Source organism: Pan troglodytes, chromosome 12, assembly GCF_028858775.2.
Source record: "Pan troglodytes isolate AG18354 chromosome 12, NHGRI_mPanTro3-v2.0_pri, whole genome shotgun sequence".
NCBI classification, from domain to species: domain Eukaryota; kingdom Metazoa; phylum Chordata; class Mammalia; order Primates; family Hominidae; genus Pan; species Pan troglodytes.
Window position 1 is genome coordinate 16,576,378 of NC_072410.2, and position 26,791 is coordinate 16,603,168.

Here is a 26,791-nt window from a genome sequence, read left to right on the forward strand (position 1 = left end):
TGCAATCTCTGCTGCCCAGGTTCAAGCAATTCTCCTGCCTCAGCTTCCCAAGTAGCTGGGATTACAGGTGCCTGCCACCGCACCTGGCTAATTTTTGTAGTTTCAGTAGAGATGGGGTTTCACCATCTTGGCCAGGCTGGTCTTGAACTCCTGTCCTCATAATACACCCACCTTGGCCTCCCAAAGTGCTGGGATTACAGGCATGAGCCACCGCACCTGGCCGGAAATTATTGTTTAAACTGTTGACCTGAGGTTTTCCATTTCTCCAAGCGGAAAGCATCGTAAATGAAAACAGCCCATTACTCCAAGGCTGTGGCTCCCAACTTTGACTACAAATGGGATCTATTTGGCTGAGCAAATAAATAGATAAATAAATTAATAAATTAATAAATAAAACAACCACTGATTTCTGGGTTCCACATCCCGAAATTCTAATTGTGGGAAACAGGTGCTCAGTGTTGCACAATCAACACTGAGACAAAGGATCTCTCAGCAAGGCTAGTTTACTTTCTGCAGAAAGGGTGCTGCTTGCTAACAGCCTTGCCACGAGAGCACACCTGAACAAAGGAGAGGGGGACACTTATAATCTTTGTAACCTGATGCAATCATCCTATGGCTGTGTCCCGTTTGCATTGGCTAGAACAGGACCTCACATTCTAAGCTTGACCCAATTGACTAACAGCTTGAAACTTTTCTAAATAGGCAAAGGGTAAAGAGGACAAAGAAAAGAGGAAGCTAGTCATGAAAGGGTCAGGAGGGTTTCCAAATAAGGAATGGCATGTACTATGGTCTGGGGCTCACTTAACCCTGCCCAGGCACACCAGGTCAAGTCAGAGCAGTTGCATTGGAACATATATAGATATGCATAGTGCAAAGAAATGACAAGCTCTTTATGGTTTTAAGAAACTTTGAAGAACTTCTCCATTCCTTACACTGATTTAATTGATGTTTGGTGAATGAAAGGTTGATATTGTGATATAATAAGAAATATGTATTTGGTCTTTGTCCCCATTTCCAGGAACAGAGCTCCTAAAACCCTTAGAATGGAATTTCCTGAGTGATAAAGGTTAGAGGAATATCTTTTATTATTCATAATAAGCCTCTTTCAAACATCTGGAGCTGCTAATGCTAATGAGCTGACTCTTGGAGGATGGGGGCTGGTTGCCCCAGCATCCCGCTGGTGATGAGAGGTTGAGAACTTTCAGCCCTATCCCCTGGTCCTCCAAGGAGGGGAGGAGAATTGGAGACTGACTTAATCACCTGTGGTCAATGATCTAATCAATCATCCCTATGTAATGAAGCTGCCATAAAAAACCACAAACAAAGGGTGTTTGAGAATTTCCAGGTTGATGACCACATTGAGGTGCTGGGAGGTTGTACCCAGAGAGGGACTGGAAGCTTTGCAGTGCCCACCCCTCACCCTTGCCCTGTCCATCTCTTCCATTCGGCTGTTCCTCAGTTGTATTCCTTGTAATGAACCACCAATAGTAAGTAAAGTGATTTCTTGAGTTCTATAAGTCATCCTAGCAAATTATGGAACCCAAGGAGAGGGTTGTGATTGATAGTCAGTTGGTTAGGATTGTAGGTAGCTCTTAGGATTGTGACTGGTGTCTGAGGTGAGGGCAGTCTTGTAGGACTGAGCCCTTAGCTTGTGGGGTCTGCACTAACCCCAGATATTTAGTGTCAGAATTGCTTAATGTGAGGGGAAAAATACACATTTGGCATCAGCAGTATTGTGTGAGAGTAAAGAAAAGCAGTTTGTTTTCTTTTCAGAAATGCATTGGGGATTTTTAAAGCTGGCATGGGGTTGAGAGCCTCTGCTGTAACATCGGGATATGTGAGGGAACACAGACGCTGCCTCAGAGCCCCTTCCAGTCAGAGCTGGGCAAGGGTGGCTTTAGGAGAAGGTGGGCAAGGTCCCTCTGTCTGCCAGGGCAGGGCAAGGCCAGCTGTGCAAGTGTGTGGGCAGTTCACAGAAGCCTCTAAGGCTGGAAGGAGCTCAGTTTCTACCTAGGACCAGGGGTACACCTGGCATCTGGATAAAAATGACCACATTTCCTCATACAAAAGTGGTCTCACTTCCTCGTCAACAAGAGGAGCTGGTGTGTGGTGTATGTTATGTGTGTTGCGGGGAGGTAGAAGCGTTGCACTTTGATTTGGAATGGATAGAAGTACAGGTTTCCCAGGATAAGGAGGGAAGGCGGGAAGGCCTGACCACCGGTGAGTCTGTGCCAGCCCTGATCCCCGACAGACTTGGGTGTGTGCTGTGTGCACTGAGGTCTCCCCACCCAGGAAAGGAGATGGGCTCTGCTCCCCAACTCGCAGAGACTTAAAGGCTGCAAAGGGTGTGGGTGGCTGCAGAGACCGAGAGTGACAGGGACACACACAGGAACCATAGGCACAAGAAAAACCATGGTCACTTCACGCAGTGCTTGCGGAGGGGCCCAGGTCCCGAGTGGTGCCAGGGAAGTTTTCACCAACAGCTGAGAGCATAGCTGTGGCAGTGGAGGTGCGGGCCTGTGTCGCTGCCCCAAGGGCTGGGAGCCACCTAGCTTTGCTCTGCGGACATGTGCTAAGGGCTGTGACGGGACACCCCACCCTCTTCTCACTGTTGCTACTCTTGCTCTGTAAGTGTCCCTTTAAGGGTTAGCAGGACTCACATTCCTGAGAATCTCCTGGCCTCAGTGAGGACAGCTGGCCCCATCTTTGGGGTGGTCAGGATTGGGAAGGGGCAATTATGTCATTCATTTCTTCAAGGGATATTGACAGTATCCCACAGGCACTGGCTCCGCCCTTAAAGTGCTTATAACATGTTAGGGAAAGAAAACTGAAGTGCGTAATGAGCCTGATGGAAAAGTAGGACCCCAGCTGGTGCGGAGGGGCAGCGGGCTTTGGCCCAGTTAGGAGCCACCGAGTGGACGTGGTTTGATGAAGCAGGATCGGCCAGGCGTGGTTCGGTGGGGGGCGGGTTCGGTAGGTGGGCGTGGTTTGGTGGGGCGGGGCCGGCCAGGGTGCAGGGAGGTGACCCTGAGCTCTGAGCGTGGGACGCCTGGAGCGAGCTGGGTTAGGGAGTGTGACCAGGGTGTGGAATATCTCCCAATATTCAGAAAACGGGGAGCGATAGGAACCTGCAGACGCGGACCCACGCGTCCCGACGTGGGCAGACCTATGTACTTTATGACGCTGCTCTGGCAACGCCCTCCCTCCACCCAAAGGCGGCCGAGAGCTGATAGCTGGCGCGGGTTGACGGACACAGAGTAAATACGACTTCTAGTACATGGGCCAGTCACTTCCCGTGTTCCTGTTGGCTGTGGGCCTGGGCTCCTCTGTTCAGTGACCATGCACCTGGCCGACCGTGCTGGTCCCCCGAGCGCTGAACTCTCTGTCTCCCCGAAGCACGCTCCCCGTCTGGCTGATCTTGCAGGACCGTTTGTTCAAACCACTCCCAGGAACCTCCTGCCCAGGCCCCGCACTCTCCACCCGAACTTCCGTGACTCCTCAGGGCACTGTCGCTTAGGGGTCCGTTTTTGCCAATTCACTGTGTCTTTACTGGTATTGTCTACCAACAGTTACTCATCATTTTCACTCTGAGCGGAGACTATTTCATATTCTTCTTTCATGTGGTTTAAAGTTTAATAACGCTTTTAGTTTTCCCCCAAATGTTATTGGAAGCAAAAACTTATACTTTTTTTTTTTTTCCAAGACAGTCTCACTCTCTCGCCCAGGCTGGAGTGCACTGGTGCGATCTCGACTCACTGCAACCTCCGCCTCCCAAGCTCAAGCGATTCTCCTGCCTCAGCCTCCCCAGTAGCTGGGGTTACAGGTCCGCACCACTACCGCCCTGCTAATTTTTGTTTTTCAGTAGAAACGGGGTTTTACCATGTTGGCCAGGCTGGTCTCAAACTCCTGACCTTGTGACCTGCCCACCTCAGCCTCTCAAAGTGCTGGGATTATAGGCATGAGCCACCGCACCCGACCGTATTTTCTACTGGTAAATACACACATGAACAAACTTTTAAAGGTCCTAAAGGGAAAAGTAAGTTTTCCTCTCTCCTCTGCCTTTCATTTCATTTAATTACCCTCAATGCAATCACTCCTAGGTTTCTTGGTTATCCTATGATAAATATCCTATATGCTTATGAACATTTGTAAATATATATATTTTTTCACATAAATGGTAATATGCTATATTCACTATTCTGCATGTTGCCTTTGTCACTCACATTATATCTTGCAGCATCGTCTGTATCAGTATACATAGTCCTTCCTCTTTCTTTCTTTCCTTTGGAGGCAGACTCTCTCTGTTGCCCAGGCTGGAGTGCAGTGGTACGATTTCCACTCACTGCAACCTCACCTTCCCGAGTTCAAGTGATTCTCGTGCCTTAGCCTTCCAAGTAGCTGGGACTACAGGTGTGTGCCACCACCCCAGTCTAATTTTTGTATTTTTAGTAGAGGCAGGGTTTCACTATGTTGGCCAGGCTGGTCTCATACTCTCCCAAAGTGTTGGGATTATAGGCGTGAGCCACCGCGCCCAGCTACCCTCCTTCTTTTTTAATAGCTGCATACTGTTCCATTGTGCAGATGTGCACATGATCATTTAGCCAGGCCACCATTGATGAACATGTGGAACAAACAATGTCACAATGAATACGCTCATGATTACATAGGTTTGCGCTTACACCAGTATATCTAGGATAATTACTGAAGAATAGAATCCCTGAATCTAAGGGTACGTATGTATATTTCAAATTTTGGCCAATATTGTCAAATTGCCTTTGTAGAGGTTGTACCAATTTACATACTCACAAGCAATATAAGAAGTGTCATGCTTCTCACACCCTCAGAAATCTAGCATGTGTTTTGATCTTGAGGCAAAAGCTGTTTGCTGAACACTCGTCCTGTGCACAGCATTCTGCTGGGTGCTGCAAGCATGTGGAAGGCTGTGATAGGAGCAGCACTTGCCCCCGGGGCGGCCTGGTGGACCTCCCCTGCTGGGCAGAGCAGCCCCATGAGATCAGCAGCAATGTTCAAGTCAGTGAGATTCACAGAGGGCATGTGGATTGGGGGTGCTGGTTTGCTGTGGTTATGGTTTATTTAAAATGGCTGTCAGTTTGTGGGAAGGGTTATATGAAGGTCACAAAACAAAGGAGGAAATGGTTCAGATTCAGAGGGCAAGGGAGGGACAAGGACAGAGTGAGGACAAGGGTAGAGTAGATGAATGGTTTCTGGAGTCATCAGGTGCTGGAGAGTGGAGAAGAGCATGGAACACGGGGAGGAGACAGAGTTTTGGGTTAAAAAAAAAAAAACCCAAAATACAAAATCTAAACCATGAGAGAAGATATGGGTGTTTAAAAATGCCTGGAAAATTTCACAGAACAGTTATTTTTGGGGGGGGGGGTTGTAGTTAATTTCATAAATTATAGAATTTCCTTGTCTCCCAGCCTCTGGCTTTCATATCTCAATACCTTTTTATTCTTAGTTTTTAGGTGGTTTCGCCATTTTTGCTCAGTTACATGGTGATTGGACATCGGTATCTTGGGGACCACTGGCAGTGTTGTGGGGGAGCTGGGAGGAGGTCAGGGAGGGCCCTGGGTTTGTGTTGAAGCAAGTGAAACCTTGAGCCAGTGGCCACTGGAAGTTCTACAGGAGGCTGGACATTTCTTAGGTGGAACTGGAGCATCAAGCTCAAATCATGTTTAAATCAATTGGTTTCAGTACTTTTTTTTTCTTGCTATTTTTTTGAGACAGAGTCTCACTCTATTATCCAGGCTGGAGTGCAGTGACATGATCTTGGCTCACAGTAACCTCCACGTTCTGGGCTCAAGTGATCCTCCTGTCTCAGCCTCCCGAGTTGCTCGGACCAGAGATGTGTGCCACCACGCCCGGATAACTTTTCGTATTTTTTGTAGAGACGGGGTTTCACCATGTTGTCCAGGCTGGTCTTGAACTCCTGAGCTCAAGCAATCTGCCTCCCAAAGTGTTATAGGGCTCAATGCACTCAATTAAGTGGCTCATTCAGTTATTTATTTGTATCAACAAAGACGTTTATTTGGGGGTTATAATTAAGAACATCATGAGCTCCTGCATGCTGAGCCCTGTATCCTTTTAATAGTCCCCATTTGATTTTTGAGCACTTCTTATATTTTGGCTCCATAAGACCTTCAGGCCCATCTTGTATTTTCCCTGCCCCATCCCTAGAACCAACTCCTCTCTGAGGAGCCCTGGTTTCTCTTCTTGGAGAATGGGCTCTAGAAACAATATCTGGGAGCAGGGCATGCTCATGTTACTAAGGTGTCACTGCTAGATTTTCTCAGTCAACAGACCTAGCAAGGCCTGTATCTACAGTGACTCATGCTCACACATCTGTATGCACTTCTGTCATTTCTATCTATGTATGTCTGTTTTTTAGGATTAACACAGAGACAGGGTCTTGCTACGTTGCCCAGGCTGGTTTTGAACTCCTGGCTTCAAGCAATCCTCCCCCCTCGGCCTCCCAAAGTGCTGAGATTACATGTGTGAGCCACTGAACCTGGTCCGTGTATATATGTTTAAACCTCCATGAATTCATATCCACACCTGTGAGGCCGATCTCCACCACAAGTTCAACCTAGCCTCATTTGTAACTTATTTCTCCAGCTGTAAGAAACCTGGCTCTCCTTGACCATAGTACATTTACTGTCTTCAACCCGAGTGTACACCTGCCCCTGTGAGGTGAAAATCCACACCTGTACTGTAGCATCTTTGTGCCATTCTTATGGTCCTGGCCTGATGAGATCCAGCCACAGAACTGCCTTCCAAAGTTCCTTAGTGAAAGATTCTCCCCCAGGGCCTGAAAGCTTAAGGGAATGAATAACTCCTCCCTTCTCAGGCCCAGTCCCAAGGCACAAGGCCACTTGCGCCAGCAGCGTGCCTCAGCAAGATAGCAGAAGCAGGAAGAGAGCTGGTCGGAAGACACATATCCCCTGAAGAGCGACAGGGAAGCCTTCTGGGTACTATGTAGAAGTCACATCAGAGTGGGACACTTCCTGTTTACAGAAGACTATAAAACCCCTGCCTCGGGCCAGGCGCGGTGGCTCACGCCTGTAATCCCAGTACTTTGGGGGGCTGAGGTGGGTGGATCACGAGGTCAGGAGATGAGACCATCCTGGCTAACACGGTGAAACCCCATGTCTACTAAAAATACAAAAAATTAGCCGGGCATGGTGGCGGGAGCCTGTAGTCCCAGTTACTCGGGAGGCTGAGGCAGGAGAATGGCGTGAACCTGGGAGGCGGAGCTTGCAGTGAGCCGAGATCGCGCCACTGCACTCCAGCCTGGGCGACAGAGCGAGACTCTGTCTCAAAAACAAAAAGAAAACAAAAAAACCCCTGCCCTATCCTTACTTGGGGCTGACGCCATTTTAGACCTCATCTCGCCTGCACCCAGGTGCTCATTAAAACAGCGTGTTGCTTCATGGCGCCTTGTGTTGTTTGTTGGTGCACTCTCCGGGTTCCAACCAATACAAGAGCCTTGCACTTAGATCAGAGTTGTTTTTTTAAAAAAAACAAACAAAAAAAAAAACAAAAAAACAAAAAAAACAGGGGCTGACTCTGTTGCTCAGGATGGAGTGCAGTGGTGCGATCATGGCTCACTGCAGCCTCAGACCTCCCGGGCTCAGGTGATCCTTCCACCTCAGCCTCCTGAGTAGCTGGGACTACACACATGCACCACAATGTCCAGTTAATTTTTCTGTATTTTTAAGAAAGATGGGCTTTTCACCATGTTGCTCAGGCTGGGTCAAGAGATTTTAATGATGACATGAACAAACCAGAAAACAGAAAAATAGTGATAGGAAAGGAGAGCCTGGGTGGGAGAGGGTGATAAGACAGAAGGAAAATGACACCACAGCGTCTTGGGACCAGCAATGCTTGGCTGGGAAACTGCTCCGCATGTGTGGCTGTGACCTGTCTTGTTGGAGTGTACGTTCTGTTTGGTTTTCAGTCCCGAGGAGTCACAGAGTTGCCTATTTCTCGGGGCAACAGCAGGAAAGTCCCTCCTGAGGCCCATGGTGCCCTGTGGATGAGATCTTGGGTTCCAGGCCTTGGCAACCCCTCCCTGGGACAAACTGCTGTATAGACTGGGCGTCGTTCCTCAGAGGACACCCTCTGATGGCTTTGGCTCTGTGAAGGCTCTCCAGTGAACACGTGTCCTTCCTGGGCACACTCTCAGGAGCGCGACCCCTGCAGTCCCCTGACAGGGGCAGCCTCCTGTGAGCTGAAAAGAGACCCCGTTGGAGCCCTACTTTTCCTTTAAAATCAATGTAAAATTGTTTCCTCTTCCTAAACACTGTCCACAGCTTCCTTTCCTGGCCGACATTTTCTTTCTTCTTCCCTTCTTTTTTTCTTTTTTGAGATGGAGTTTCGCTCTTGTCGGCCAGGCTGGAGTGCAATGGTGCGATCTCGGCTCACTGCAACCTCTGTCTCCTGGGTTCAAGCAATTCTCCTACCTCAGCCTCCCCAGTGGGTGGGATTACAGACACCCAAGACCATGCCCAGCTAATTTTTGTATTTTTAGTAGAGACGGGGTTTCACCATGTTGGCCAGGCTGGTCTTGAACTCCTGACTTCAGATGATCCCCTTCCTCGGCCTCCTAAAGTGCTGGGGGCGTGAGCCATCATGCCCAGCCTGGAAGACATTTTCTAGGAACCTGTTACCTCTGCCTGAAAATCTGGTAGGCAGTTACGACAGCCCTGGGAGCTGCAGACAGGCTTTTGGAAAGACCCAGACAGCATGCCTGGGCAGCAGAGAAAGGGCAAGCTTGCCAAATAGGTGCACATGGGTTGGGGAACATGTGACATTCCATAGGCCTCCTAGACTGACCTTTGCAGCCTGAATTCTAACATTTTTTTTCAAATCCACTGAGGGCAAATAACAGCATAGAATGTACATTTAAACTGGGCAGCTTTATCTTGTGCTAGCATCTGGGGTCAGCAGGCATAGAAGAGCAGAGAGGTCAGCAGGCAGCAATTCCTGGCGAGATTTGCAAGGAGCTGTAGCATATTTTCAATACCTGTTTCTCATTAGCAATGACAAAATCCAGCCGGGCCTTTGACTGAGATTTTTTTCCCGCTACATTCTGGTTCCACAAACTCTAAAATTCCTTCTGCCAAACGCTCTCTTCCTTCCTTCCCCACTCATCTAAGCTCAATTTCTAAAAGCATAGTCAAGCACTTAAAGGGAAATTTCATCCATATGGGTTGGATTATCTACACTTAACTCATAAACACTGCCTATTTTTTTTTTTTTTTTTTCGAGACGGAGTCTAGCTCTGTCACCCAGGCTGGAGTGCAGTGGTGCAATCTCGGCTCACTGCAACCTCCGCCTCCCAGGTTCACCCGATTCTCCTGCCTCAGCCTCCTGAGTAGCTGGGATTACAGGTGCATGCCACCAAGCCCAGCTAATTTTTGTATTTTTAGTAGAGATGGGGTTTCACCATGCTGGTCAGGCTGATCTCAAACTCCTGACCTCGTGATCCGCCAGCCTTGGCCTCCCAAAGTGCTGGAATTACAGGCGTGAGCCACCGTGCCTGGCCGAAATGCTACTTTTAAAAGTAAAATAGGGCCAGGCTCATGCCTGTAATCCCAACACTTTGGGATGCCAAGGCTGGCGGATCACAAGGTAAGGAGTTTGAAAGCAGCCTGGCCAACATAGTGAAACCCCGTCTCTACTAAAAATACAAAAATTTGCCGGACTTGGTGGCACGTGCTAGCTACTCGGGAGGCTGAGGTGGGAGAATGGCTTGAACCCGGAAGGCGGAGGTTGCAGTGAGCCGAGACCATGCCATTGCACTCCAGCCTGAGTGACAAAGTGAGACTCTGTCTCAAAAACAAAACAAAACAAAACAAAACAAAACAACAAAAGTAAAATAGGCTGGGCGCAGTGGTTCATGCCTGTAATCCCAGCACTTTGGGAGGCTGAGACAGGTGAATCATTTGAGGTTAGGGGTTCGAGACCAGCCTGGCCAACATAGTGAAACCCCATCTCTACTAAAAAAAAAAAAAAAGAAATACAAGAATTAGCTGGACGTGGTGGCACGTGCCTGTAATTCCAGCTACTTGGGAGGCTGAGGCGGGAGAATCGCTTGAACCTGGGAGGCAGAGGTTGCAGTGAGCCGAGACTGCACCACTGCACTCTAGCCTGGGAAACAGAATGAGACTCTGTCTCAAAAAAAAAAAAAAAAAGAAAGAAAGAAAGAAAGAAAAAGAAGAAAGAAAAAAGTAAAATATTTGGTAGTTGTCATTTAAAAAATGAAATAACAGACATTGGGTTGCTCTGATTGTTTTTTGATTTTGCTCCTGTAGATCAATGGCTGCTAACAGAAAGGGGGATTCTTCCCGTACATTTGGATACAACCTCTGTCAATAATTAATGGACAGAAAGTTTGAAAAGGAACAATCAAGGCTGAGTATGGTGACTCACGCCTGTAATCCCAATGCTTTGGGAGGCCAAGCCGGGTGGATCACCTGAGGTCAGGAGTTCAAGACTAGCCTGGCCAACATGACGAAACCCTGTCTCTATTAAAAATACAAAAAATTAGCTGGGCGTGGTCTCAGGCGCCTGTAATCCCAGCTACTTGGGAGGCTGAGGCAGGAGAATTGCTTGAACCGGGAAGCAGAGGATGCAGTGAGCCGAGATCGCACCACTGCACTCCAGCCTGGGTGACAGAGCAAGACTCTTTCTCAAAAAAAAAAAGAAAGAAAGAAAAAAGAAAAAAAAAAAGAAAAGAAAAGGAACAATCAGACCCTCCCTGACTTAAAAGCTCCTGATGGCTCCCCAGTACGGGCAGTCTGGGTCCCTGACGTGGTATTTAAGCCCTCCCAACCCAGCCTTGCTTGCTCCCCTTCCTGTGCCGGGTGCCCACTGGCCTGCATTGGTTACAAGCCTCTCAATGAGCGCCCACACTTCTTAGCTCCCGCTGCTGCCTGGAACATTCTGTTCCTCCCTCCTGGTTCAGCCCACTGCCTTCCATCCTTCGGGACCCAGCTCAGGCTTGTCATTTACTCGAGGACTCCTGCACCCACACCTGATGGGGAGAAGGTGCTGCTCATCTGGGCTCCCATGGGTCTTATCCTCTGACCTCCTGGCCTGAGGAACTCAGCATCACTAGGCTTTAGACAGACGAGGAATTTTCTCAAGTTTGAGCACGCCCTGTCCTATTCCTGTCACTTCATGGCAGGCGAGGCCTTGCAGAGGCAGAGGGCTGGGATGGAGGTGGAGCTGTGTCCCTCTGCTGAGGACAGCTGGGCTGGGCTTGGGACTGGGGCTTTCTCCGAGCAGACACTGCAAAGATTAGACAGGGCCTTAGCAAGAGGATGCCTGAGATATTGGAAACCAGTGTCCTGCCCTGCCCAGGTCTTATAATCCAGGAACGTGACCCATCCTGCTGGGGAAGCATTGTTCTGCCTTTGATACTTAACTTTCCAGAGGAAAATGGGTGGATGTAGTTGGATTGAGTGGTAATAGACTGAGGCCAAAGAGTGAATATTCTGACAGTATTTCATTTAGGAAATGCCTCCCTGGTTTATGATTGTTGTAGTTAGAAAATAGGATAACTAGTTACACTCAGAAAACCCCAAGGGAGAGTACAATACCAAGATCCCAGAACACAGAAACAGGTGAAGTGCTGGCTTGAGGCAAGCGAAGACTCCAGGGAAATTCAGGCCAGGTGCGGTGGCTCAACACTTGTAATCCCAACACTTTGGGAGGGCAAGGAGGCCGGATCACTTGAGGTCAGGAATTTGAGACCAGCCTGGCCAACATGGTGCAACTCATCTCCACTAAAAATACAAAACTTAGCCAGGCATGGTGGCGTGCGCCTGTAGTCCCAGCTACTAGGGAGGATGAGGCATAAGAATTGCTTAAACCTGGGAGATGGAGGTTGCAGTGAGCCAAGATCACACCACTGCACTCCAGCCTGGGTGACAGAGCAAGACTCCATTTCAAAAAAAGAAATTCAGGGCAGCCTCTCTGTTCTTGGGCTACTTGGCCTGTTGCTGGTGAACCCCAGGAAAGGAGGGAGAGAAGTGTTCCCCAAGCTGGCTACAGAAAAATTCTCCTAATTGTCCCTCAGTACATACATTGGGCCAACTCTTTAAAAAGACTCTTTTTTATTTCATTTTAGGCACCTAAATAGATACCAAAGCCCTGTACAGAATGCAGGGAGGACACAGGCTGCAGGAGGTGTACACAAAGTGTGGCAGGCTCTGGCAGAAGGAGCCCACTCAGTGTGACACAGCCCTCCTTTCCCTGTCTTCTGTCCCTTCACCCTCCCCTCTCCCCTTCTTCCACCTGGGCCTGCTCTTGGCTACTGTGTCTCCCTTCTCTCCTTAATCTACACTTCCAATATGCTCACTGCCAAGAAACATGCATTTTCACTGTGGATGTTCTGGTCATAATTCACAACCCAAAATTGTTATTTCTTGGCAAGAAGTTCCAAGTGTGTTTCAGGTGACTGGGCACAGTGGCTCACACCTATAATCCCTGCACCTTGGGAGGCTGAGGTGGGTGGATCACCTGAGGTCAGGAGTTCAAGACCATCTTGGCCAACATGATGAAACCACGTATCTACTAAAAATACAAAAAATTAGCTGGGCATGGTGGCAGGTGCCTGTAATCCCAGCTACTCAGGAGGCTAAGGCAGGAGAATCGCTTGAACCTGGGAGGTGGGAGGTTGCAGTGAGCTGAGATTGTGCCATTGCACTCCAGCTGGGGCAACAAGAGCAAGACTCTGTCTCAAAAAAAAAAAAAAAAAAAAATGTGTTTCAGGCTGAAGGTTTTTAGCACCTCAGACAGAGATCAGCTAATTATCAGGGCTGTCTCCAAGAAACAGGCAAGAATATGGAGATTTGAGTTGTTCACTGTGTATTTTGGAAAGCCCCTCATTCAGCACTGAGGTTTCAGGTAGAATTATAATCGGATTCAGGGACAAAAATGGTGAAGTGATGTGAGGGAAAAGGCCCATTTTGTGAGTTTCACAGTTGGAGCCAATTGCCAGTACTAACCTTGATGTACTTCAAATGACAAAGCCCAGTGTTGAATATGTTGAAATGGCACCTTCATTCAAGCCACTAAGACCCCTTCAACACCTTTGTGAGGAAAGGAATGGGAAGGATTATTTCCATTATTTTATGAACAAAGAATTAAAATCCAAGCCCAGGGGTCTTGCCCGCAGACCCTGGATGTGTCAATGATGGAGGAGAAGGGCCAGGACCCTCCCACCAGCCAGGTCTAGTCATCCTGCCTCTCAGACTGAACACTCCCCAAATCACGACAGCATTTCTTTATCTTCCCTGTGAAGGAATAATGCGGAGATTTATTTATTATGGCAGTGAAGGGCTTTAAGATTCATGGATATGGTTGCTATTGAATAAAAGATGTGGTAGTGGATTACGTCCAAATTTCAGTCAGTAACACTAAATTTAGTCAAAGTAACTTCTCGCTCTGTTGCCCCGGCTGGAGTGCAGTGGCGGGATCTCAGCTCCCTACAAGCTCTGCCTCCCAGGTTCACGCCATTCTCCTGCCTCAGCCTCCCAAGTAGCTGGGACTACAGGTGGCCGCCACTACGCCCAGCTAATTTTTTTGTATTTTTAGTAGAGACGGGGTTTCACCGTGTTAGCCAGGATGGTCTCGATCTCCTGACCTTGTGATCCGCCCGCCTCGGCCTCCCAAAGTGCTGGGATTACAGGCATGAGCCACCATGCCCGGCCTAGTCAAAATAACTTCTATACCCCTCATCAAAGTACTGGTTAATATTGTATATAATATATCACAAAAATAAGTACCTGTGAAGTTCTAAGAAATATATATCTCATATCTTTAAAAGGAAGTATCCTTAATCAAATACTTATTGTAATATTATTTATTTCTTTGTTCTATGGCTTTATTTTAATAACGATAATCCATGTTCACTGTAAACATTTCAGAAAATACAGAAAAAAATCACTTATTACCCAGCCACTCAAAAATGCTGCTGGCATTTGGCTGTCCTGATTTTCAGGCTTTTTCTCTGCATATGTACATAGACTTTTTTTTTTTTTTTTAAATCCAGAGACAGGGTCATGTTCCACATACTGTTTTGTAACTTGCTTTTTAAAATTTAACAATACAGGCCGGGCGCAATGGCTCATGCCTATAATCCCAGCACTTTGGGAGGCTGAAGCAAGTGGATCACCTGAGGTCAGGAGTTCAAGACCAGTCTGGCCAACATGGCAAAACCCCATCTCTGCTAAAAATACAAAAAAAAAAAAATACCCGGTCATGGTGGCACGCGCCTGTAATCCCAGCTACTCAAGAGGCTGAGCCAGGAGAATCATTTGAACCTGGGAGGCAGAGGTTGCAATGAGCTGAGATCGTGCCAGTGCACTCCAGCCTGGGTGACAAAGTGAGACTCCATTTCAAAACAAACAAACAAACAAAATACATAAAATTTAACAATACAACATAACCTTTCTATTCATGTCAGTATATACAGTTTGACACAGGCATTTTTTTTTTTTTTTTTTTTTTGAGATGGAGTCTCGCTTTGTCATCCAGGCTAGAGTGCAGTGGCGTGATCTTGGCTCATTGGAAGCTCAGCCTCCCGGATTCACGCCATTCTCCTGCCTCAGTCTCCCGAGTAGCTGGGACTACAGGTGCCCGCCACCATGCCCGGCTAATTTTCTGTATTTTTAGTAATGACGGAGTTTCTCTGTGTTAGCCAGGATGGTCTCGATCTCCTGACCTCGTGATCCGCCCGCCTTAGCCTCCCAAAGTGCTGAGATTACAGGCATGAACCATGGCGCCCGGCCGACACAGACATTTTTAATGACCGAATGAGAGTTCATTGAATGGATGAACTACAATATGTTTAATTAACCCCAACTGAGGGACATGTAGGCTGGGTCCCATTTACTACTAGATTAACGGTGCTGCTGGGAGCGTCAGGCCTTGACACTTGTTTGGATATTTCCAGAGGAGAAATTCCTAACTGTGGCATTGTTGGCTCAAATGAATACATACATTAAATATTAACAGACGTAATTATATAACTGTATATAATTATATATGTGTGTACACACACACACACACACACAGTCTACCTTCCAGAAAGCCTTCACCAAGAGGCTATTTTCCTTACTCTTGTGCCAATGGTGAGTTCTGGGATTTGTAAGTATTTTTGCCCATCTGATAGTTAAGTTGACTGTGTGTTAAAACAGGTGGTGTGTTTATTAATGACTCATATTTTTCTTTTCTTTTCTTTTCTTTTTTTGGTGATGGAGTCTCACTCTGTTGCCCAGGCTGGAGCGGTTTTGGCTCACTGCAACCTCTGCCTCCCAGATTCAAGTGATTCTCCTGCCTCAGCCTCCCAAGTAGCTGAGATTACAGGTGCCCGCCACTACGCCCTGCCCAAATAGCTCAATTTTCTAGGTGACAGATACCCTGTACGACATATGATGAAAAAGCTGAAAGCATAGTACTGGTATTGATAACTATTTATTTATTTTTAAACTGTCAGAATATATATGGATATCTGAAGATTTTCTGGCTGGCAGATGGATGTGGGAAGTGTAGAAGAGAGGACTGCTTGTGGTTGCAGTTTTTTTTTTATCTGTTACACATGTAGAGGTCACTAAATTGTCATCTGTTTATCGCTACATATATTTTGCTTACCTTAAAGTATATTGTCAGTGATGTAAACTTGTTTAACACTAAAATAATGCAGCAGAAGATAAATTTCAAATCGAAGGCAGTGATTACCTGGAGGGGTGAAGAGGGGAAGGATGCACAGAGGAATTGCTATTGTTTCATTTATTTTATTTTATTTATTTTATTTTATTTTATTTTATTTTATTTTATTTTATTTTTTTGAGACAGAGTCTCGCTCTATCGCCCAGGCTGGAGTGCAGTGGCATGATCTCCATTCACCACAACCTCTGCCTCACAGGTTCAAGAGATTCTCCAGCTTCAGCCTCCTGAGTAGCTGGGATTACAGGGCATGCCACTGCACCCGGCTAATTTTTGTAATGTTAGTAGAGATGGAGTTTCGCCATGTTGGCCAGGCTGGTCTTTTTTTTTTTTTTTTAATAGAGTCTCACTCTGTCACCCAGGCTGGAGTACAGTGGTATGATCTCGGCTCACGGCAACCTCTGCCTCCCAGGTTCAAGCGATTCTCCTGCCTCAGCCTCGGAAGTAGCTGGGACTACACGTGCCCGCCACCACGCCCGGCTAATTTTTGCATTTTTAGTAGAGGCGGGGTTTCACCATATTGGCCAGGCTGATCTCGAACTCCTGACCTTGTGATCCGCCCCCTTTGGCCTCTCAAAGTGTTGGGATTACAGGCGTGAACCACCACGCACGGCCACCAGGCTGGTCTTGAACTCCTGGCCTCAGGTGATCCCCCAGGCTTGGCCTCCCAAAGTATTGGGATTACAGGCATGAGCCACCATGTCTGGCCTGTTTCATTTCTTAAGCTGGAGGATTTGATACTTAAGTATTCTTCTTCTTTCTTTCTTTTGTTTTTTTGGGGGAGGGCAGGGTCTCGCTCTGTCACCCAGGCTGGAGTGCACTGGCACCATCATGACTCACCACAGCCTCCATCTCCCAGGGCTCAGGTGATCCTCCCACCTTGGCTTCCCAAGTAGCTGGGACTACAGGCTCACACCACCATGCCCAGCTAATTTTATTTATGTATTTATTTGTTGTAGAGACAGGGTTTTGCCACGTTGCCCAGGCTGGTCTCAAACTCCTGGGCTTAAGAGATTTACCCGCCTCAGCCTCCCAAAGTGTTGGGATTACAGGCGTGAACCAGCATGCCTGGCCATACGTGTGTATATTATTCTTTTTTCCCTTTTGAATGCTGTGAGTAAAATATTAATTAATTGTGGGCCTAGATCCTGGACAGACCTAGGCCGCCTTCTCACAACACTGTTTCCTTGGAAATGTATCAAGTTCAATGTGGAATAATGTATGTTGGGAACTGGTCACCTACTTTGTTTACTGTGAAGCCCTTGGTCTGTGGGACTGTTCCTGCCCTGGGAATGCACACAAGCCTGGAGCCTTCATCACAAGGAGAATATAAAAGACTCGTGGGAAACCAAGTCAGGGACTTCCCTCTGTCAATATGAACCACATCCACCTTCATCTCTTTTGTTTTTGTTTTTGAGATGGAGTCTTGCTCTGTAGCCCAGGCTGAAGTGCAATGGCATGGTCTCCGTTCACTGCAACCTCCGTCTCCCGGTTTCAAGTGATTCTCCTGTCTCAGCCTCCTAAGTAGCTGGGACTACAGGCGCGTGCTACTGCACCCGGCTAATTTTTGGTTTTTAGTAGAGACGAGGTTTCGTCATGTTGGCCAGGCTGGTCTCAAACTCCTGGCCTTGTGATCTGCCCTGCTTGGCCTCCCAAAGAGCTGGGATTAAAGGTGTGAGCCACCATGCCTGGCCCTTCGTCTCATCTCTAGTCACTGTGCACGCTCTGCATGTGGGTGAGTGAAGGGATGAGAAACTATGTGCATGGGTACTGCTGGGCCTCCCAGTGAGCTGTAAGATGTTGGGTATACTGTATTTTCTGTTCTTCATTCTCTGTACAGCTAAGTAAATGCAGTGCTAAATTAAAGCCATTGAGACTTATGGATCTGATTGCCAATCTGAACATGTGCCCAGTGCTGGTGGTAGGAAACATGCCTTAAATAAATACATCTATATTTGAATTAACTCAAAACCATATGAAAAAATGAAGATCTCTGGTAAAGATAAATACATGGGCAATTATAAGGTAGTATTATTGTAATTTTCACTTATAATTCCATTTTTATTAATAATTTTCTGCACTTTAAAAAGACAAATGCAAAAAACAAGTATTAACCTATTTATTGGGCACATAATATATAGCGATGTAATTTTGGACATCAATAACAAAAAGCAGAAGACAAAGATGCATGGAGCAGAGTTTTTGTATGCTACTGAAGTTAAGTTGGTATAGATTCAAAATAGAATGTTGTAGCTTTAATAAGTTAAATATAATTCTCATGGTAACTAGAAAGGAAATATCTATACAATATACTCAAAAGGAAATAAGAAGAAAATAAAAATTTTTCCCTGAAAAAAATCAGCTAAACACAAGACAGGCAATGATGGAAGAAAAAGGGGACAATAAAGAAATGGCAAATAGAAAAAAAATAACAAAATGGCAATAATATTTACTCCTTATCAGTAAATACTTTAAGTATAAATGGATTAAGTTCTCTAATTGAAAGAGATGCGGAAAATGGATACAGAAAAACAGGATCTAATTATTATCTACAGGAGACTCACTTTAGGACAAAAGACACTAATAGGTTGAAAGTGAAAGGATGGTAAAAAATATTTCATGCAAATAGTAACCAAAAGAGAGCTGAGGTGGCTATAGTAATATCAGATAAAATAGATTCTAAATCCAAAAAGGTTACAAGAGACAAAGAAGGACATTAATAAGAGGTTTAAAACAGAAAAAAAAATAGCAAGTATAAATATTTACATACCTAATAACAAAAATATATGAAGCAAAAACACGACAGAATTGTAACAGGCAATCCTAGAGTAATAGTTTGAGAATTCAATATTCCACTTTCAATAATGGATAAAACAACCAGAGAGAAGATAAGAAATTAGAGGACTTGAACGACAAAATAAACCAAGTAGCCCTAACAGACATATACAGAACACTCAGCCCAATAACAATAGAATGCACATTGTTCTGAAGCACACACGGGATGTTCTCTAGGATAGACCACCATAAACATGTTTTAATAGATTAAAAAGTATAGATATCACACAAAGTATCCTCTCTAACCACAATGGTATGAAGTCAGAAATCAATAACTGAAGAAACACCAGAAAATTCACAAATACGTGGAAATTAAACAATGCACTCTCACAAAACTAATGCATCAAAGAAGAAACCACAAAGAATATTTGTATCTTGAGATAAATGAAAATAAAAACACAACATATCAAAACTTATGAGATGCAACAAAAAAGCAGGGCTAAGAGGGGAGTTGACAGCTGTAAATGTCTATATTACAAAAGATCTCAAATCAATAACTCAACTTTATATCGTAAGGAACTAGAAAATGAAGAGCAAACGAAACCCAAAGATAGCAGAAATAAGACAGTAATAAAGATTAGAGCAGAGATTTTTAAAAAGTAGAGACAATAAACGATAGAAAAAATCAATAAATAATTTATTGGGAAAGAGAAACAAAATTGACAAACTTCTATCTAGACTGACAAAAAACAAAAGAGAAAAGATGCAAATGACTTAAATAAAAATAAAAATGGACTGCCATTTCGTGGACGCCGGGTGAGCGAGAGCATCGCTGGGTACTGGGCCGGAGGAAAGCGGGAAGACCCATCGGAGCGTATGGATTTGAGCCTCCGCATTTTTTACCCTAGATGTCGAAATGCATCGTGATTCCTGTCCATTGGACTGTAAGGTTTATGTAGGCAATCTTGGAAACAATGGCAACAAGACCGAACTGGAACGGGCTTTTGGCTAGTATGGACCACTCCAAAGTGTGTGGGTTGCTAGAAACCCTCGCGGCTTTGCTTTTGTTGAATTTGAAGATCCCCGAGATGCAGCTGATGTGGTCTGAGAACTAGATGGAAGAACACTATGTGGCCGCTGTGTAAGAGTGGAACTGTCGAATGGTGATAAAAGAAGTAGAAATCGTAGCCCACCTCCCTCTTGGGGTCATCGTCCTTGAGATGATTGTCATAGGAGGAGTCTTCCACCTCGCCGCAGATCTCCACGAAGAAGCCTCTCTCGCAGCCGGGGCAGGTCCCTTTCTAGAGATAGGAGAAGAGAGAGATCTCTGTCTCGGGAGAGAAATCACAAGCCGTCCAGATCCTTCTCTAGGTCTCGTAGCCGATCTAGGTCAAATTAAAAAAAAAGAAAAAAGAAAAAAGAAAACCAGTTGGCAAGAGAATTGGTGTACAGGAAATTACTTCATTTGACAGGAGTATGTACAGAAAATTCAAGTTTTGTTTGAGACTTCATAAGCTTGGTGCATTTTTAAGATGTTTTAGCTGTTCAAATGTGTTTGTCTCTTGAAACAGTGACACAAAGGTATAATTCTCTATGGTTTGAAATGGATCATGTGAGGCATGTAATACCAAGAATTGTTACTTTACAATGTTCCCTTAAGCAAAATTAAATTTGCTTTGAACTTTAGTTATGCATAGACTGATAATAAAGCTCCAAACATGCAAAAAATAATAATAAAAGTAAAAATGGAGACATTACCACTGATTTTACAGAAATAATGGATTAAAAGAGAATAGAAAAATAGATGAAAAAATAGACAACCTAGATGAAATGAAGAAATTTATTGAAACATAGAAATTATGTAGGTTGACAGAAGAAATAGAAAATCTCAACAGTTCTATAACAAAGTGATTGTAAACATAATTAAGAAAAAACTTCCCCAAAAGAAAAGTCCTGAATCAGATGGCTTCACAGGTTAATTCTACTAAAGAAAGAAAAATTGACAGAAATTATTTCTCAAATAATCCAAAAAATTGAAGTTTTGGGGATAGCAAGGAACACTTGCTATGCATTCTGTGAAACCAGCATTACCTTGCTATTAAAGCCAAATGATATTGCAAGAAAAGAAAATTGCAGACTAACATTGCTTATAAATATAGATGGAAAATCCTTAACAAATATTAGCAAGGCCGGGCATGGTGGCTCACGCCTGTAATCCCAGCACTTGGGGAGGCCGAGGCAGGCAGATAACCTGAGGTCAGGGGTTCAAGACCAGCCTGGCCAACATGGTGAAATCCTGCCTCTACTAAAAATACAAAAATTAGCCTGGCATGGTGGTAGGTGCCTGTAATCCCAGCTACTCGGAGGCTGAGGCAGGAGAATTGCTTGAACCCAGGAGGCGGAGGTTGCAGTGAGCTGAGATCATGCCACTGCACTCCAGCCTGGGTGACAGAGTGAGAATCCAGCTCAAAAAAAAAAAAAAAAAAATTAGCAAATTGACTCCATCAGTATACTATAAGGATTATTCACAATTGAATGGGATTTTACCATGAATGCAAGGACGTTTCAACAGAAGAAAATTAATCAATGTAGTACATCACATTATTTGAACAAAAGAAAAAAAATCACATTATCATCTCAATTGACATGGAAAAAGCATTTGAGGAATTTTAACATCCTTTCATAATAAAAACTCTCGGCTGGGTGCAGCGGCTCACACCAGTAATCCCAGCACTTTGGGAGGCCTTGATGGGTGGATCAGCTGAAGTCAGGAGTTCAAGACCAGCCTCGCCAACATGGTGAAACCCAGTCTCTACTAAATAATACAAAAATTAGCCATGCATGGTGGTGGGCACCTGTAATCCCAGCTTCTTGGGAGGCTGAGGCAGGGAGAATTGCTTGAACCAGGGAGTCAGAGGTTGCAGTGAGCCGAGATGGTGCCACTGCACTCCAGCCTCGGCAACAGAGTGAGACTCCATCTCAAAAAACAAAAAACAAAAACAAACAAACAAACAAACAAACAAAAAACTCTCAGCAAATTAGGAACAGAGGGAAAATTTCTCAACATGATAGAGTGTGTTTCTGGAAAACTTACAGCTAACATTATATTCAATGGTAAAAAAAACTGAATAAGTTCCCCTTAAGATAAGGCACAAGAAAAAGTTTCCCAGTGCTGTTTGACACTGAATTGAAAGTTCTAGCTAGACAAGAAAAGCAAATAGACCGGGTGTGGTGGCTCACGCCTGTAATCCCAGCACTTTGGGAGGCCGAGGTGGGCAGGTCCTTTGAGCGCAGGAGTTTGAGCCCAGCCTCAGCAACATAGTGACACTCTGTCTCTACAAAAAATACAAAAAACAGTGGCCGGGCGCGATGGCTCACACCTGTAATCCCAGCACTTTGCGAGGCTGAGGCAGGTGAATCACCTGAGATCAGGAGTTCAAGACCAGCCTGGCCAATATGGCAAAACCCTGCCTCTACAAAAAATGCAAAAATTAGCCCCCCATGATGTTGGGTGCCTGTAATCCCAGCTACTCGGGAGACTGAGGTGGGAGAATCGCTTGAACCTAGAAGGTGGAGGTTGCAGTAAGCCAAGATCGTGCCATTACACTCCAGTCAGGGCAACAGAGTGAGACTCCATCTCAAAAAAAAAAAAAGTCATCCAAATCTAAAGGAATAGGTGAAACTATTTCTGTGTATAGATGACATAATTCTTTGTATACAAAACCCCACAGAATCCACAAGAAAACTCAGAGCTAATGAATGAATTCAGCAAAGTTGCAGTGTACAAAATCAGCACACAAAAACAAATTGTTTTCTATACACTAGAAGGAAATTAAGAAGAAATTCCATTTACAATAGCATCTAAAAAATTAAATACTTAGAAATAAATCTAACTGAAGAGGTGAAAGATTGATACACTGAAAACTATAAAAGATAAAAACTACAAAAAAATTAAAAAGATCAAAGTAATTGAAAATACATTCTGTGTCTGTGGGTAGGAAGACTTACCACTGTTAACATGTCAATACTACTGAAAGTGATCAGCAAATTCAACACAATCTCTTCTAAAATTCCAACAGCCTTTTCTTTTCCACAAATGAGGAAGCTGATCCTTAAATTTACATAGAATTGAAAGTGACCCTCAATAGCCAAAACAATCTTGATAAGGAAGAATAGAGTTGGAAGACTCACACTTTCTGATTTCAAAACTTACTACAAAGCTACAGTAATTAAAACAGAATGGCACTGGCATAAGGACAGACATATCCAATGAAGTAGAATCGAGAGTCAGAAAAAGTTCTCATATATATGGTGAATTGATTTTTTCTTTTTTTATTTTTAACTGGCACATAATAATTGCACAGATTTATGAGGCACAGTGTGATATTTTGATACATGTATACAAAGTGTGATGCTCAAATCAGGATAATTAACATATCAATCACCTCAAACATTTATAATTTCCTTGTGGTAGGAACATTCAAAATCCTCTGTTCTAGCTATTAAAAATATATAATAAATTATTGTTAACTATAGTCACCCTACAATGCTACAGAACATTAGAACTTTTTCCTCCTATCCAGCTGTAATTTTTTGTCCATTAGCTAACCTCCCCCTATTCTCCCCACCTCCCTGCCTTTCCCAGCCTTTAGTAACCACTATTCTACTCTTTGCTTCTATGAGCTCAACTTTTTATTCTTCCACATATAAGTGAGAACATGTGGTATTTATCTTTCTGTGCCTGGCTTATTTCAGTTAACACAAAATCCTCTAGGTTCATTCATGTTGCTGTAAATGACAGAATTTTATTTTTTATTTTTATTTTTCATTGTGGTTATAGACCACATTTTATTTATCCATTAATTTGTTGGTGAGCACTTAGGTTGATATCATATCTTGGCCATCATGAATAGTGCTGCAATAAATACAGGAATGCAGATCTCTTTTTTTTTTTTTTTGTAGCCATGTGTTAGTCACTTTAATAGAAAATGTGATCAAAACCTGACTACAAGAGCTCAGAGAAAAACCAGTGAGTTTCAGTTTCATTACAAGTTTTTAAATCTGGAACTAGTTTTTTTGTTTTTGTTTTGTTTTGTTTTTTAACTTAAATGCTAACTTCAGCTCCGGGTTTTTTCACAACCAAACTAAAAATTACTTACTACGTGGGAACATCAATGCAACAAACAAGTAAAATTTGTAAACTCAAGCCACAAACTTACAGTTAATAATCATGGTAAGGGACATTGCCACAGAGCAACCGATGCCTCAGTGAAGTTTGAAAGAAACTCTGCCTTCTGTGAAGGCAGAGAAGAAATATGCAGGCAATTCTGCTTCAAAGAAATCTGCTAGGAATGGAAAATGCTAAAGCCTTTAAGACAAGTGAAATTGCAAAGCCTCAACATGTTCAGCTCAATCCACAGAGCACCAAATGTTAAATTGGAGCCAAAGTAGGATTGAACATTGAATTTCCAGCTATGCAACTCACAGAGCACAATTTCAGGTGTGGAAGCCATCTGTAGGCAAGTTCTTTTAAAAACATGAATTTCATACACCGTAAATTCTAAAACACACACTTCTGCATTATTGTTCAAATTTCAGAAGGGTACCACAAGTCACCAGGGTCTTTCAAAGTCACTCACGGCAACAATTCCGTCTTTTTTTTCCAGCCTTGGTAGCCCCCTTCTGCGGTTCTCTAGCCTCTGCACACACTGCGCCTCACCACTGTTTGTAGAATGACTTCTGACATTAAATCCAGTCATGGCCTAAGTCGCATGAGGCAGCTATTTCCCAGGCACCTCCCTTCTCCTTGGCATGGGAGGCTTCCCAACCACTTCAGGCCCCACACAGGAGGCCACATCTGGAAGCACTATTCCTCCAGCTCCCTCTGCTGGAGACCAAAGTGACAGATTGTTGCAAAGATGTGTAGAAACAGATTACTTACACATTCATTTTTGTACACATTTAGTTAATTTAGAACCTGGGACTTTTACAATAGATTCCCCAAACCCCTTTATGGAGAGTGACAGACTACGCAGCAATGCTGAAGGAGCACAGTTTCTCTCTCTAGGAAAAAGAGGATTAGTAGACATAATTGTGTGCATGAAGAGAAATTTGTAATAAAAAAATCAAAGTAAGATTAATGGCCCAGAAACCTGCATTTTATTGACACTGTCATTTTTGCAGACAGAGAATCTTTGAAAGATGTCACTTTTTTTTTTTTTTTTTTTTTTGCGATGGAGTCTGCAGTGGTGCAATCTCGACTCACTGCAACATCCACCTCCCACGTTCAAGTAATTCTCCTGCCTCAGCCTCCCGAATAGCTGGGATTACAGGCACCTGCCATCACGCCTGGCTAATTTTTGTATTTTTAGTAGAGATGGGCTTTTACCATGTTAGCCAGGCTGGTCTCAAACTCCTGACCTCATGATCCACAAGCCTTAGCCTCCCAAAGTGTTGGGATTACAGGTGTGAGCCACCGCACCTGGCCACCTTTTCTTTTAATGAATGAGAGGAGCCCACTTGTATCCCTGAATCATTCTTTGGGGAAAGCAACAGAAACAATTGACAGTCACACTTTTTAAAACAAAACAGTCACTCCCTTCAGTCCATACCTCCACGCCCTCATCTGTCTGCCCAATGTCTGTCAGTTCCGTAAAGTTACCCTCTCCTTCTACTCTAGTATTACCACAAGAACTGAAAATTTCAAGCAGAAAAAAATAAAAAATAAAATAAATCATGTTACAAATAAGCGAGTGGCGGCCCAAGGGAAGCCCTTTGACTATGATTTCCAATTCTCTGTTCAATCTACACTGCAGAGACACAACGATAAACCACCATTTTGGTTCCCAAGTTTTATTCAAGAACTCATACAAAATATTTCAGATAAATGAAATTTAATCCTCATCTTCCTCCTCTTCTTCATCCTGGTTAATTTGGAAGTAACATAATTTGTAACTCTCTTTACTGTTAGCAACTATGCACAGCCAATCACGAAGATTATTCTTCTTCAAATATTTTTTAGTGAGATATTTCAAATACCTTTTGGAAAAAGGTACCTCGGATGTCACGGTGATCTTGCTCTTGCTCTTTTCAATGGTCACCACCCCTCCACCAAGGTTCCCAACTTTTCCGTTCACTTTGATCCTTTCTTGCAAAAACTGCTCAAAATTGGCAGCATCTACGATTCCATCTTCTACGGGGTGGGTGCAATCAAGAGTGAACTTCAGAACCTGCTTTTTTTTTTGCCCCCCTTCTCCACAAGCTTTCTCACGGGCAGCATGGCAGTAGTGGAGGCAGAAAGCCAGATATCTCTTTAACATACTGATTTTCTTTCCTTTGGATGTATATCCGGTAGTGGGATTGCTGGATCATATCGGTAGCTTAATTTTTAGTTTTTTGAGGAACCTCCATACTGTTTTCCATAGTGGCTGTACTAATTTACATATCCACCAACAGTGTGTAAGAATTCCCTTTAATCTGCATCCTCTCCAGTATTTGTTATTTTTTGTCTTTTTGATAATAGCTATTCTGATTGGGATGAAATGAAATCTCATTGCAGTTTAGATTTTCATTTCCCTGATGGTTAGTGACATTAAGCATTTTTTTCTTATACTTGTTGGCCATTTGTAGATCTTTTGAAAAATGCCTACTTAGATCATTTGCCCATTTAAAAAAAATAGGGTTATTTTTTGTTGTGTTTTATTTGCTGTTGAGTTATTTGAGTTCTTTGTTTATTCTGGATGTTAATCCCTTGTCAAATGAGTAGTTTGTAAATAGTTTCTCCCATTCTGCAAGTTGACTCTTTACTCTGTTGATTGTTTCCTTTGCTGTGCAGAGGCTTTTGAGTTTGATATAATCCCACTTGTCTATTTTTTTGTTGTTGCCTGTGCTTTTGTGTTCTCATCCATAAAATATTTGCCTAGATCAATGACCTAAGCATTTTCCTTATGCTTTCTTCTGGTAGTTTTATAGTTTTGGGTCTTGCATTTAAGTCTGTAATCCATTTGAGTTTATTTTTGTATATGGTGAGAGATAGGGGTCTAGTTTTATTCTTCTGCATATGGATATCCAGTTTTCTCATTACCACTTATTGAAGAGGCTGTCCTTTTGCCAATGTATATTCTTGATGTCTTCGTTGAAAATCAGTTGGCTGTAGATACATGTATTTATTTCTGGGTTCTCTATTCTGTTTCAGTAGTCTATGTATCTGTTTTTATGCCAGTACTGTGCTTTTCTGGTTACTATTTTGTACTATATT

At 44.0% G+C, this 26,791-nt stretch overlaps 2 pseudogenes; one reads left to right on the plus strand and one right to left on the minus strand.

Moving 5' to 3' along the window:
* Nucleotides 1–19,381: 19,381 nt before the first annotated feature.
* On the plus strand, nucleotides 19,382–20,038 carry LOC100612276 (serine/arginine-rich splicing factor 3-like; annotated as a pseudogene).
* A 5,272-nt stretch (nucleotides 20,039–25,310) lies between these two features.
* On the minus strand, nucleotides 25,311–25,813 carry LOC100614357 (large ribosomal subunit protein eL22-like; annotated as a pseudogene).
* Nucleotides 25,814–26,791: the final 978 nt, after the last annotated feature.